General features: G+C 44.8%; 1 protein-coding gene across 3 annotated transcripts in view; it reads right to left on the bottom strand.

The window, feature by feature from the left end:
- The window catches only part of VAMP4 (vesicle associated membrane protein 4), a 57,905-nt gene that overhangs the window by 37,144 nt on the left and 7,481 nt on the right, over positions 1-13,280 (bottom strand). The gene's annotated exons all lie outside the window — the stretch shown is intronic.

Genomic DNA, 13,280 nt, shown 5'->3' with positions numbered 1-13,280 from the left:
CTAAGCAACTATTAAAAACTGAGTATATTATAGGGGCTCCTGGTTGGCTCAGTTGGTAGAACTTGTGACTCTTGATCTCGGGGTTGAGTTTAAGCCCCATGTTGGGTGCAGAGATTACTTAAAAATAAAATCTTTTAATAAAAAATTTCAGTGAAGTTATAGATTCAAATGAACAATGGAGTGTGTGTGTGTGTACATACATACTTTAACAGAATTGCCTAAGGTGATCTATTAATATCAATAGTGATTTACTTTGTTAGAGTTTAACAATAAATTAAAACCACAAGGGGAATCAAGCAGAGATGCCGATACCTCAGGAAGAGAAGCCGCCATTACCATTTCTAGGTATGAAGAGGCAAGGGAAAAGTCAACAGAACAAGGCAAGAGCCACAGTTGTAGAAGAGGGGCTGTCTCACAGGATGGTCATGGACAGAGGAATGCTGCCATTGCCAAGACAGCTCAGACCCATTTCTCCTACCACTCTTGCCAACCAAGTGAACCCCATGCAAAAACAGAAGCAAGGTGGTCAAGTCTGCCCTTGTGTTTATATACACTTTTCTTTGGAGAGTATTTTAGCATTTGCAGAGCATGGGAATCCTCAGCTTCAACTATCATCTCTATGAAGAATCTGAGGAAGCACCAATGCAAGGAAAAGGGCGCTTAGGAGAATGAGGGGATTAGAGGATAAGGACAGCAGCCAATAAGAAGCGATTAGAGTGGGGTACCCGGCTGCCTCAGTACAGCATGTGATTCTTGATCCTGAGGTCATGAGGTCAAGCCCCACACTGGGGGTAGTGTTTACTTAATAAAATAAAATTTAAAAAGAAGTGGTCAGAGCAGTAGATATAACAATGAAAACAGGGCAATGTAAAACAAAGAGGAATGGTTATTAACATCAAAAACTTTAGGGGTGCTTGGCTGGCTCCGGCAGAAGAGCATACGACTCCTGATGTTGGGGTTGTGAATTTGAGCCCCACACTGAGTACAGAGATTACGAAAAGAAAAAAATAAACTTTAAAAAAACCTGTTAAAATTATTTTTTAAAAACTTCAGAGAAATTGGTGGGGGTGGAGGAAGGTGGGAATGAAGGCTAGAAAAATCTATTAAATTTGTTGACTCAGACCATTATTGATCTTCAAGAAGTATTTTAGTAACATTATGGATGTGGAATCCATATTGTAAGAGTTATGTTTTAGTGGAATTGCAGATTATAGATTCCACTTTCAAGAAATTTAATGGTAAAGGGAAATGACACATGAAGTTGAGTTCAAGCAGCAGTAAGATCAAGGTACAATCAGAAATAACCAAATTGAGGAATGAGCAGTGAGGAGCCAGGATAAGAGTGAGATTAAAATGCAAATCAAAAAGGAAGCAAGGATGGGTGATGTCCCTGAAGAGGTCTAAGGACCAGGGTCGGAAGAGCACCGGAGGTGAGCTTGGGGCAGGACAGAAACGTAATCCTTTCTTGGAGGCCAAAGGAAGTGACTGTTGATAAAGCTGTAGACTGGTTTTGAAAAGGAAACGAGAGAAGTTAAGGGAAACTCACAAGATAACCTCAAAATGGTCAGTAAAACTCAAGCAAGGTCTTCTATGAAGGGTCAAGGAAGCAGTGTTGGAGTTGGCAGTGTAAAGAAAATGGAGAAGGTTTGGAACTTAGCAACATAGTGAACAAAAGGATGGCTACCAGCTGAGAAGATCCAGGCTAGAATTGTGATTTTAACTGCTCCTTTAAATCAAGGACGCAGTCTTAGATTTCTTTTTTTTCTTTTTTTAAGATTTTATTTATTTGACAGACAGAGATCACAAGTAGGCAGAGAGAGGGGAGGAAGCAGGCTCCCTGCTGAGCAGAGAGCCCGACGCAGGGCTCGATCCCAGGACCCTGAGATCATGACCTGAGCAGAGGCTTTGAGCCACCCAGGCACCCCTTAGATTCCTTTTTATTCTCCACTGTACCTTGCACAGGGCAAGCACACAGCAAATTTATTGACTGGACTGTGCTTTTTCAAGCTTGCTTTTGAATGAGCAGAGAAGACAAGCAACAGTAAAAATGTTTTAGCCTTCCCAGAGGATGGGAATCTTGGAAGCACTCTGCTTGCCTAATGACCTTCAAGTCACTTACTTTCGATACTGGTTTCATTTCCCAGGCAGCAAAGAGGAGGAATAATCTCTGTTTCCTTGCTGTCTTCTAAGAATATCATAAAATTCTCATAAAATAATATTTGTACATTCTTTTGGTCACCTTATAAACAATAAAGACATTTTCCATTTTTATAGATTTGCTTTTCTCTGAACTGTTTATTATTATAGATTGACTCGCAAGAGTTTGGCCTATTGGCATTGATTTTCTTCTGGCATTTCAAGGTAACAGGAGGGGAAAAAAGAATATGAGCAGTGGAAATTTGTGACTTATAAAAATAAAATGAATAAATGAAAAGAAACAGGCAGCTTGATTACTTAAAACCTCAGTCAATATCATTGCCTTTAAATATTTAAATAAATATTTATTTTGGGATTCCGCAGTCATTTCAGCTCATCAGTGTATCTGAAGTTGCATTTGAATTTCCTAATGCATTTCTTGGAGGCACTTTATCTTTGTACCTTACTTACAAAGTGTAAATAAGCAAAGTAATTCAAACAAGTGTTAACCAGAAAACAATTCTGAATCATCCATGGCATGCCATGTCATATCCAATTTTTCCCTATATTATGGTAGACTGCATGTCTTTTTTTTTTTTTTAGGGATTTTATTTATTTATTTGACAGAGAGAGAGAGAGCACAAGTAGGCAGAGCAGCAGGCAGAGGGAGAGGGAGAAGCAGGCTTCCGCTGAACAGGGAGCCGAATGCAGGACTCGATCCCAGGACCCTGGGATCATGACCTGATCTGAAGGCAGCCACTTGACTGACTGAGCCACCCAGGCACCCTGCATGTCTATTTTTAACATTAATAATAAATGAGTTTTCCTTCTGGCCCTCGTTATGTTGCTGTTTTGAGTTTATTAAGCATCAAACTCTACCCATTTTATTTTTTTTTAAGATTTTTAAAATTTATCTACCCATTTTAAAAGAAAAATAAAATTAACCAGAAAAATTCACAGCATCTTTTCTGTGACTCTGAATTCATCATTATCAGCTTAGAAGGTTTATTTTAATACTAAGCAGGCCCAGGTCTGAAACACGGCATATGAAACTAACTATAGGATATCTGTCTGGCATCAAATTCAATGATAATCATCCCCATGGAATAATTTTAAGAAAACTCTCTGGTAGTCACAGAACCACCCTCCCATCCTTTATAGAAAGAGCAATAACAAGTTTTCCAATCATTTTCTAAATAGTAAACTTAAAAACATACCTGTGCTTAGAATTATTTTAGAGAATTCCTGTGAAATTATTCTCAAAAAAAAAACTCATCTTTATGTTCTGGAGCCTGTTTACTGCAATACAGTACTTAAAAGTATGCTTTTTTTTTTTTTTTAAAGTTTTATTTAAGTAATCTCTACACCCAACATGGGGCTGGAACTTACGACCCTGAGAGTCACACACTCTTCCAGCTGAGCCAGCCAGGCGTCCCAAGGGTACACTCTTGAAGACAAACATATGAAACATTTTAAAAGTTTGCTTTTTTAAAATATGCACACACATCCTTTGAGTCAGCACTGGATCTCAGGATTCTGGCACTGACCATATGCTCCAGAGATGCAACTGAGCTGTGCCCTGAGTCAATGTCAGCGTCCGTGTGCACAGACACACTTCCCCATTTGCTTCCTGATTCCCCAGACCACTCTTAACTTTAAGTTACTGTACTTTTGGTTCCAGAATTTCCAATTTAAAATAGATTCTAATTCTCTTGCCAAATTACCCATGTTTCATCTATTTTTTTGAACATTTTATTCAGAGTCCTCGTCAGTTTATCTAATCCTGGATTACCTATGGGCTGGCTTCTACTGTATTTTTCCTTGGTTTTTGGTCATAAAACTCCTAACTCGTGGCATACCTAATAGTTTCAGATATTCAATATTGATTATTTAATATAAAATAATTGTGTACTAAAAAATAAGTGTATGGGGCACCTGGGTGGCTCAGTAGGTTAAAGCCTCTGCCTTCGGCTCAGGTCATGATCCCAGGGTCCTGGGATTGCGCCCCGCACTGGGCTCTCTACGCAGCAGGGAGCCTACTTTCTCCTCTCTCTCTCTGCCTGCCTCTCTGCCTACTTGAGGTCTCTGTCTGTCAAATAAATAAATAAAATCTTTAAAAAAAAATTAAGTGTAAATTATTAAATGTAAGAAATACTGAATGTACATATGTGATATTATCCTTCTCCAAAGACGATTCACTCTTATCTCTGCTGATAAAGATACTAAACAAAAAGCCTCTGAAAAACAATGATTTTATCACCTCAGCCTCCTACCCCAAAATAGTTTTGGAATTCAGCAAAATTTTGAGAAGAAAACTATCTGAGTCTCCCAACTCTCCACTATTCCTTATTCCTGAGATCCTGGCTAAGACTACAGTTTTGTCTTTCCAGTCCTGTGAGACCCCAGAGTGTAACTGGTTTGCTTGTTTTGTTCCCCAACAATGGTCCTTAGCCTAGGCAAAGCCCAGATGTTCAGTATCTTTCCTTGCACCCAGGATCCATAAGCACCTTCAGGGAAAAGGCAGCTGGAAGAGGTCAGCTCACTTTATGCAGTTCTTTCTCAAAAATCTTGGCCCTTCCAGTCTTACTACTTTGCTTAAACAGTTCTCTGATTGATTTATGGAGATGTTTCTATTTATCTGGTTTTTCTATTTTATTTTTAGAGGGAACAATGGTCTGCCTCAATTCACTCCATCATACTTGAAAGTGCAACTATATCTAAGTCACTCTTAGAAGTAAAGAGGGGCACCTGGGTGGCTCAGTCGCTAAGCATCTGCCTTCGACTCGGGTCATGATCGCAGGGTCCTGGGATCAAGCCTTGCATCTGGCTCAGCGGGAAGCCTGCTTCTCCCTCTCCTAATCCCCCTGTTTGTGTTCCCTTTCTCGCTGTCTCTGTCAAACAATCTTAAAAAAAAAAAAAAAAAAAGTACTGTACAGAGATTAGCTCATTTGCCAGTGACTATGCAAGAACATAGAGGGTTTTCTAAAAGGGAGAGTTTCTTGGGTCCTTTCAGATACACCTCAGTAGTCAGAACTCCCTACTCTTCACAGGTGCTGAGCAGGGGTGAGCAAGCAGAGGAGAATCCCGGTTTCTTCTTAATGACGGCACATTTATTCAGATGCTTGAACCAGCTCCCCTTAGTGGGAACATAAGAAGAATCTACTTACACTATACATTTGTATATGTACATATGCTGCATCTAAACCTTTATATGTATGATACATACACATTTATCATTTCTCTTTTTCCTTATTAGAGTTGCAAAACTATTTTTATGTTTTTCATTTTTCATCTTTTCTTTTTTAAAGCGAAGAAGATTCTGCATCACGGCTCACACCCATTTCAAAGTTGAAGGCACGATCCGTGAAAAGCTGGGTCTTAGAATCACAGTCTCACATCACTGAATTAAAGTGACATTACAAATCATAGTTTCCTGCTTTACATGCTATGGTCACAAGTATACAGGAGCAGGTATTTAGAAGGAATGGAATGATGTTGTCAAAATACCTTTAAGAGATATATTTCAAACTTTCTTCAGAAAATAAAAAGTTAAAGTGAAATAATAAATCATCCTATAACATTTTTTTTTTTAAGAATATAGTCAGGTTTCCCCTAGGACGTAGCCAGACTTTCTGGTTTATTCTTTACATAATTATAGAATCAAGACAGTACCAAAAGTATAGGAAAATTGTCAGGACTATAAAGAAACATTTACAACACTCCTGTTAAGTGACAGGCATTGTATAGAACTTTTGCCAATCTGGTGAAGTCTAGGGACTGTCCTCTTATTAGAATAACATTTCTAAATGCATCAAAATAAAATATATAGAATTGCAAAGGAAGGCAATTTATAATGTTATAAAATATTTTAAAATTTCTGATACACTAAGGTATGTGCTTTATTAATTCATTAAACAACAAAATCTAGTGCCAGACCCAATATCTACCATGATTTTGAATTAGTAAGGCACATAAACAATATTTTAAGATACTATTATAATGTGATACAAAAATCTTAGTGATTCCACTTGGTAATAAAATCACAGGTACAGCTACTGCTACTGATGGTTATTTTGTGGAGATGGGTCTCCATTTATAGTTTAAGGAAATGCTAAATTTCTGTTTGAAGTTAGTGAAATTAAAGATGTGATCTTTTTCCCATCCAAGTGCACACATCCTCTGAATTCTAACCACAGGTCCTCAAGGGTCCCCAGATTTGGATCTCCTGCTTTAAGTGTTCCATCTTCTTCTACAAGGCACGGATGGCCCTGAGGGTATTGGAAGTTCTGAGCAAAGAACAACTACTTCTGCACCTATTTGTCTCAGGCACGAAAGATCCTACTTGTTGGCGAGGCTGCTCTTACTAGCTAGACTACAGCTGTTCTGCTTACTAATGCGCACACGGCTCTGCCTTGCAAAGGGCCCTTGTACCATACCTGAGAATCTTGGAGTAGGACTCGACCTGAAAGGTCATCTGGTACAATAAAAATGTCTGTTCCTACAACTAGACTTATTATGTGCCAGGCCCTCTGCCACATATGTTATTGCACCTGATTCTCGAAGCATCCCCATGAGGCAGATGTTATTCCCAGTTCACACAGACTCATCTGCTCATTCACAAAAAGCATATCGGACACTTCCTGTATAACTCTTACTAAACTAGGTGTGTGCCTTAAATATAAGCACAGTTGTCGTCTTCAGACATTACAGAGTACAGTAGGAAAGAAGAGCAGAAATTCTACATTGTGGTAAGTGTTTTGAAAAGAACAAACAAGTGGCTGAGAATGGGACTCAAGGGGAACCTATTTCAAAAGCAGAGCTGGCAGGGAGGATCTCTCTGGGGAGGTAACATTTAGGCTAAAACCAGAGAGGAAACTAGTCATACAAAGAGCAAGGCCAAAAGAACAGCAGGAACAAAGGCTGTTAGGAAAGTTTAACATTTTTAAAAAATATTATATTTTTAATTTCCTTTTTCAAAATTTTATTTATTTATTTTTAAGGATTTTATTTATTTATTTGACAGAGAGAGACACAGCAAGAGAGGGAACACAAGCAGGGGGAGTGGGAGAGGGAAAAGCAGGCTTTTCGCTGAGCAGGGAGCCCAATGTGGGGCTGGATCCCAGGACCCTGGGATCATGACCTGAGCTGAAGGCAGATGCTTAATGACTGAGCCACCCAGGTGCCCCCTTTTCTAATTTTTAAATTTTTAAAAAAGATTTTATTTACTTACTTGACAGATCACAAGTAGGCACAGGGCAGGCAGAGACAGAGGGGGAAGCAGGCTCCCCACTGACCAGAGAGCCCGATGCGGGACTCGATCCCAGGACCCTGAGATCATGACCTGAGCTGAAGGCAGAGGCTTAACCCACTGAGCCGCCCAGGTGCCCCAATTTTTAAATATTTTTAAGTAAGCTCTGCACCCAATATGGGGCTCAAACTCACAACCCTGAGGTTAAGTCACATACTCTATTGACTGAGCCAGGCAGGTGCCCTACCTCTTCACCATTTTAAAGTATACAGTTGAGTAGTGTTAGCAATATCCACATTATTGTGTAACCGATCTCTATAACTTTTTCATGTAAAACTGAAACTCTATAGCCACTGAAAACTCCCCATCTTACACTCTCCCAAAACCTGGGCAATGAAAAACTCTTACTTTCTACTTCTATGATTTGACTACCTCAGATACCCCACACAAGTGGAATCATATGGTACTTGTCTTTTTGTGATCAGCCCAGTATCCTCAAGGACAATCTATGTTGTAGCACAGGTCGAGATTTCGTTCTTTCTCGACGCTGACCGGCATTCTACCGCACGCACGGGGCACATTTTCTTCATATGTCCACCCTCCAGGGGTATTTGCGCTGTTCCGCCTCTTAGCTCCCGTGACTAGTACTGCTATGAACATGGAGGTGCAAATACCTCTTCAAGATACTGCTTTCAGTTCTTTTGGACATATATGCAGAAATGTGATAGCTTGATCATAAGGTAATTCTATCATGAGTCTTTTGAGGAACCCTCATACTGTTTTCCATAGTGGCTGCCACATTTCGAGTTCCCACCAACAGTGCGCAAGGGTTCTGAATTATCAACATCCTCCGAAACCCTAATGAGGGACCAGCTTCCCAAGGCCTGCCACAGGGGTGCTTGCTACACATGCTCATGAACTGCGGTTCAGAGGTGATGGGCATCTGGAAGAGGACAAGGCTCTGCAGATGCCAGGTCATAGGAGCAGGGAAAGTGGGGGGGTGGGGTAGGCATGTGCCTAACCCTCGGTGGTAACTTGCTCAATGGTAATACTCCCTCCTAAAGGCAGAGGTCCAAATTATTCAACTGCCTCCTTACGGAAGGACTGGGGAGACTTACAGGGGAATCCTTCAACACAAGAAACCCAAGACTCGATCAAGAAGCAAGTCAAAATGGGGACTGATTTAAATTGGTGATAGTCAGTCCCCATTTGGACTTGTTGCTTGGTTGGATCCTGGGCTTCTCCAATAATCAAGGCTACCAGGTGTCTCTAATTAGAGTATACTCTGGTCAGTCCCCCTCCCCACGTCCCCTTGGCAAAGCAGTCCAGATTCTCCCAGCCTGGCTTCAGGGGATATTCCTCATAGGGAAGGTAGGGCCCACAATTAGGCATACGCCTTGAACCCAAAGGGCCCACACCATGACCTGACCTCTCCATACACTTGCCCTGTTCCAGGTACCTGGCTACCCTGACCTCTGCACCTGCACAGTAGGACCCTGTCAGCCACCTTTGGGCATCTGGGGCCCTCCAGGCCTGTGGAGCAAGGGGCAATCCTCAACACCTGCATTACTTCACATGAGGAGGAAACTCCTCCCCGCCCCTCCCAAAATCACTGTGAAGTAGAAGCTGAAAGGAACTACAGTCAGTCCCCAGGGGGACTGGCTATGAGACTGGGTCCCGGGTTTCTCTAAACAAAAGGTTTAGAGAATTAGGTAGACTCCAGGTACCTGTAATAGCCCCTCTGTGAGCCAGCCTTGCCTGACATTGTCCTGGTCCAGGTCCCCGGCTCCCTGACTTACGCCACCTGTGCGTGCGCAGTCCTCACTCTGTCAGCAGGTGTTTGTCTGCCGACTCTGGAGCGCAGACTGGATGGCAAACACCTCAGAAGCTCCAAGGTGGAGGAAGGCCACAGCCTAAAAATCTTTATGAGGTGGCAGCTTTAAAGTGTTGACAGTAAGTCCCCATTTGGACTGGCTGCTTGGTGGGGTCCCAGGCTTCAAGTCTCCCAAGTTGTCTCTTATTGGGGTATCCTGGCTCTCTCCAGCCTTGATCCGGCAACACCATCAGGACTCCTCCAGTTCCGCCTTTTTGTGGAATATGGACATTTGTGTAGGTTAGGTCTTGGAATCAGGCAGATGACTTTGTATCCCCAAGAGCCTACTTCTGTGAACCAGCCTCAGGGTGGGGCGAGCCCAGCCCCCTAAAATCACTCTGAAGCAGTCACTGGGCACAGACCTGGAGAGGCTGGCCCACAGAAAGACTCTTGGGGGGGGGCGCCTAGGTGGCTCAGTGGGTTAAAGCCGCTGCCTTCGGCTCAGGTCATAATGCCACCGTCCTGGGATCGAGCCCTGAATCGGGCTCTCTGCTCAGCAGGGAGCCTGCTTCCTCCCTTCTCTCTCTGCCTGCCTCTCTGCCTACTTGTGATCTGTCAAATAGATAAATAAAATCTTTAAAAAAAAAAAAAAAGACTCTTGGGGTACAGGCCTATGCCTAGTAGCTAGCCCTTCCTGCCCATATTCCACAGATGCCCACATTCCCCCTTAAGCAGAATGGGAGTATATTAGACTGCCTTGTCAGATTGGGCTGGGCTGTTGTCTGGTGAATCCTCCAATAAGAAACCCAGGTGTCACGTCTGGTTATGGTTAGAGCAAGGTCTTGAAGATCAAAGCTTATGCCTAATGACAAGCCCTAACCTACCCAGTGAGGAATTTCCACTGTTAGTAGAGCTCAAGGTCACTCACGGACTTGCTAGGGAGGGGCCATTAAGAAGAGACACCTGGGAGCCCTGACAATGGCTAGAGAAGCCCAGCCGGGAGCAGGCAGCAAGTCAAATGAGGACTAAATGTTGCCTATTTGCAGCTGCTACTTCAGAGAGATTTTTTTTTTTTTTTTTTTTTTTTTCCCCTCAGGAGGCAGGCTCTCTTTATTTGGGTAGCTACGCGATTGGTTTGGGCTTGGACCTAGCTTCCCCAGTGTGCAGAGTACTAGCCGTCCAAGGCCGGCTGAGGGGTATGTACTGCATATATGGACATAGTGCATTTAAGGGTTCCAGAGATCTTGAGCAGGGTAAGGGCCTAGAAAGGCAAGATCACAGGATCAAGCTCTTGTCGAACAAGGTGTGGGCATTAACTGTGAGCCCTAGCCTACACAAACGCTCATGTTCCTCATGAAGGCGGAGCAAGATACCGGACTACCGTGCCAGGGCGGAACGGGCACCTGGCGCACACAGCCTCCAATAAGAGACACCTGGAAGCCCTGGTTGCCGAAGCAGCCCAGGATGGGATCAAGACGGAAGTCTAAATGGGGACTGACTGTTGCCAATTTGCAGCTGCCTCAGAGTGATTTCTGGGGGTGGGATCCCTCCAGCTGGAGGCATGCAGGTGGTTGGGGGAGGGCAGTTTCCCAGGTCAGCCTGGGCTACCCACGGCCTGCTATGGGGGAGTGTACTGTGTATGCATGTGCTGAGGAGTTCAGGGTTGCCAGGTACCTGCGATGTAGCAAGGTCAAGAGGCCGACACAAGTGCAGACGTGTAAAAGAACAGGGAATGGGCTTAATTTTAAGTCTTAGGCTATACAAATACACGCACTGCCCCTGAAGACAGAGCTGGAGCATACCGCATTCCTTCCCTCAGTGCGGGCTGAGTGTCTGGCAGGTGACCCTCCCGTAGAGACGCTGGAGAGTCCCGCTTGCTAAAGAACCAGAGCCTGACCAAGTAGCAAGTGCAAATGGGATGATCAGCAATCTGTTGCCTCAGTGTGATTATTGGGGGGTAGACTCATTCCTTCCTGGAGGCTTTATGCCACTTACTGGGTCCAGTCCTAGTCTCTGTGACTCTAGGGTCCTGCTGTCCAAAGCCTGTGGAATGTGTGCATATGGCATATGCGTCCTATTCAGGGAAGCCAGGGATCTAGAATGGGACAGGGTCGGGAGACACCAGAGCACAGGAGCAAACTCTTATGGGATAGGGTTTATGCCTAACAGAAAGCCCTACAAGCCAAATAGGGAATTCCCCCTGAAGGCAGACCTAAAGGTTATTCAGCTGGCCTGCCACAGAGCATCCAAGCAGTCTGGCCAGGATATCCTCCAATAAAAGATACCTGGGAGCCCTGGTCACTGGAGAAACCTGGGATCCCAGTAGGGCAGCCCGTCAAAATGGGGGCTGTTGTCCCTTTGCAGCTGCCCCCTTAGAAGGATCTGGTGGGGCTGGGCTTCCTCCATGCAAGAGGCTATGTTGTGGCTGAGCTTGGCTCATATCTCATAATGGCTTCTGGGATGTGAGATCCTACCACCTTGGAGTCTGAGCACGTGGTTCTTCACTAAGAGGCCCACAGTCCCATGAAGTTACAGCTGCAGCCCCTGGCATGACAAAGTGCATACTGGGCCCTCGACAGGCACCCCGCACAGGGAAAGTGCCTGCTTTCAGATGTGTGAAAACTCTGCCTAATTCCAAGCACAAGCATTCAAAAATATGAACGGTCCCAATGAAGCAGAGCTAGAAAACCCTGGACTGTCTTGCAAGGGCAGAAATGAGTAAGTCACTGTATGAGGATAGCCTCCAACAGAGAAACATGAAAGCCCGACTGTTGGAGGAGCCAGGACACAAGTAGTTGGTCCAAACGGGGACTGAAAGTTCCCAGTATCAAAAGGAGCCTCAGAAATATTTTTCAGGGTATAAACTCTTCACACCCTGAGTCCATTCAACTGCCAGAGATCATCCAGAACTTTAGGGGCCTGGGTTGTTCCCTGAAGACCAAGGCTTGCTAACCGGCTGCAGACTGCCCAGGCATAGGAGGTGGCAGCTGAGAGGAGCAAAATGACAAGTCAGGCTTGGCTCAGAAAAGGGGGCTATCTGGGATCCTTGGTATCTGCCGCATTCTAACCTTATGTCCATAGTTCCCTAGAAGGCAGAGTTGGAGAAAATGGCCTGCCCGCTGGGCTGGGGCTAGAGCCTGAACCCCAGGCCCCACCAAGCAGTGGTGCTACCTTCCAGTAAGATGCCCCTGGCACTGCTGAGTGGTGGAGAAGCCAGCAACCCTGTCAGGCAGCCAGTCCTGTCAGGCAGCCAGTCCCAAGCTGGACTGTGTGCCTTCAGTTTCCAGCTGCCTTAGAAGGCCTTTTGGGGCTGGGATCCCTTTGCCCACAAAGATCAGCAGGTAACTGCACAGGCAGGAGCTCCACAGGCCTGGGGGGGCCACAGTGCACATGCACAAGCTGCCCAAGTCAGGGCAGTCAGAGCCGGGAGGAGGGCAAGTGTCTGGAAAAGCAGCCAGAGAATGGGCTGTCCCAGCTACAAGGCATGTGTATAAATCCCACGGAAAACCTACTCCGGTACGCACAGTCGCCCTGAAGGGAAAGCTGGAGGGTGTTGGGACTGCCAGGTGGCCACCTGGGGCGGTGCTCAACAAGACATACCTGGAGGCCTCATTACTGGTAAGCTCACGCCCTCTGGCAGCTGGTCTGAAAGGGGACTGACTGCTGTCCAAAGAAAGCAGCGCCCTGGAAGAGGTTTGCTAGGGGCTGGTGGGCTCCTATAGGACTGGAGGCTTGGCAGGTACATTGGGACCAACCAGAACTCCCCAGGCCTGGAGGGCCCCAGGTGCAGGCTACCTGGAAGCATACTGCACCTGGGCCACCTGAGGAAGTAGAGGAGAAGGGACCTGTATCAAGGCCAGTGTCTGGTGACGCCAGGTCACTGGTGCAGGCTCTTGGTGGCTGGGAGGCACGTCTCATGCTCATGGCAAGCACCAATCTTTACAAATGCACAGGTTTCTTTTGGGGGCAGAGATGGAGGAGTCTGGACTTTATCACCAGGGCAGGGACTACGTATAAAAGTCCAAATGGGAAACAATCCAAATACCAACGACAGAATGGGAAAATGAATATGGTATAGTCACA

Source organism: Martes martes, assembly GCF_963455335.1.
Source record: "Martes martes genome assembly, chromosome: 15".
Taxonomy (NCBI): domain Eukaryota; kingdom Metazoa; phylum Chordata; class Mammalia; order Carnivora; family Mustelidae; genus Martes; species Martes martes.
Note: the sequence above shows the minus strand (reverse complement) of the source record. Positions and strands in the feature narration are given on the sequence as shown.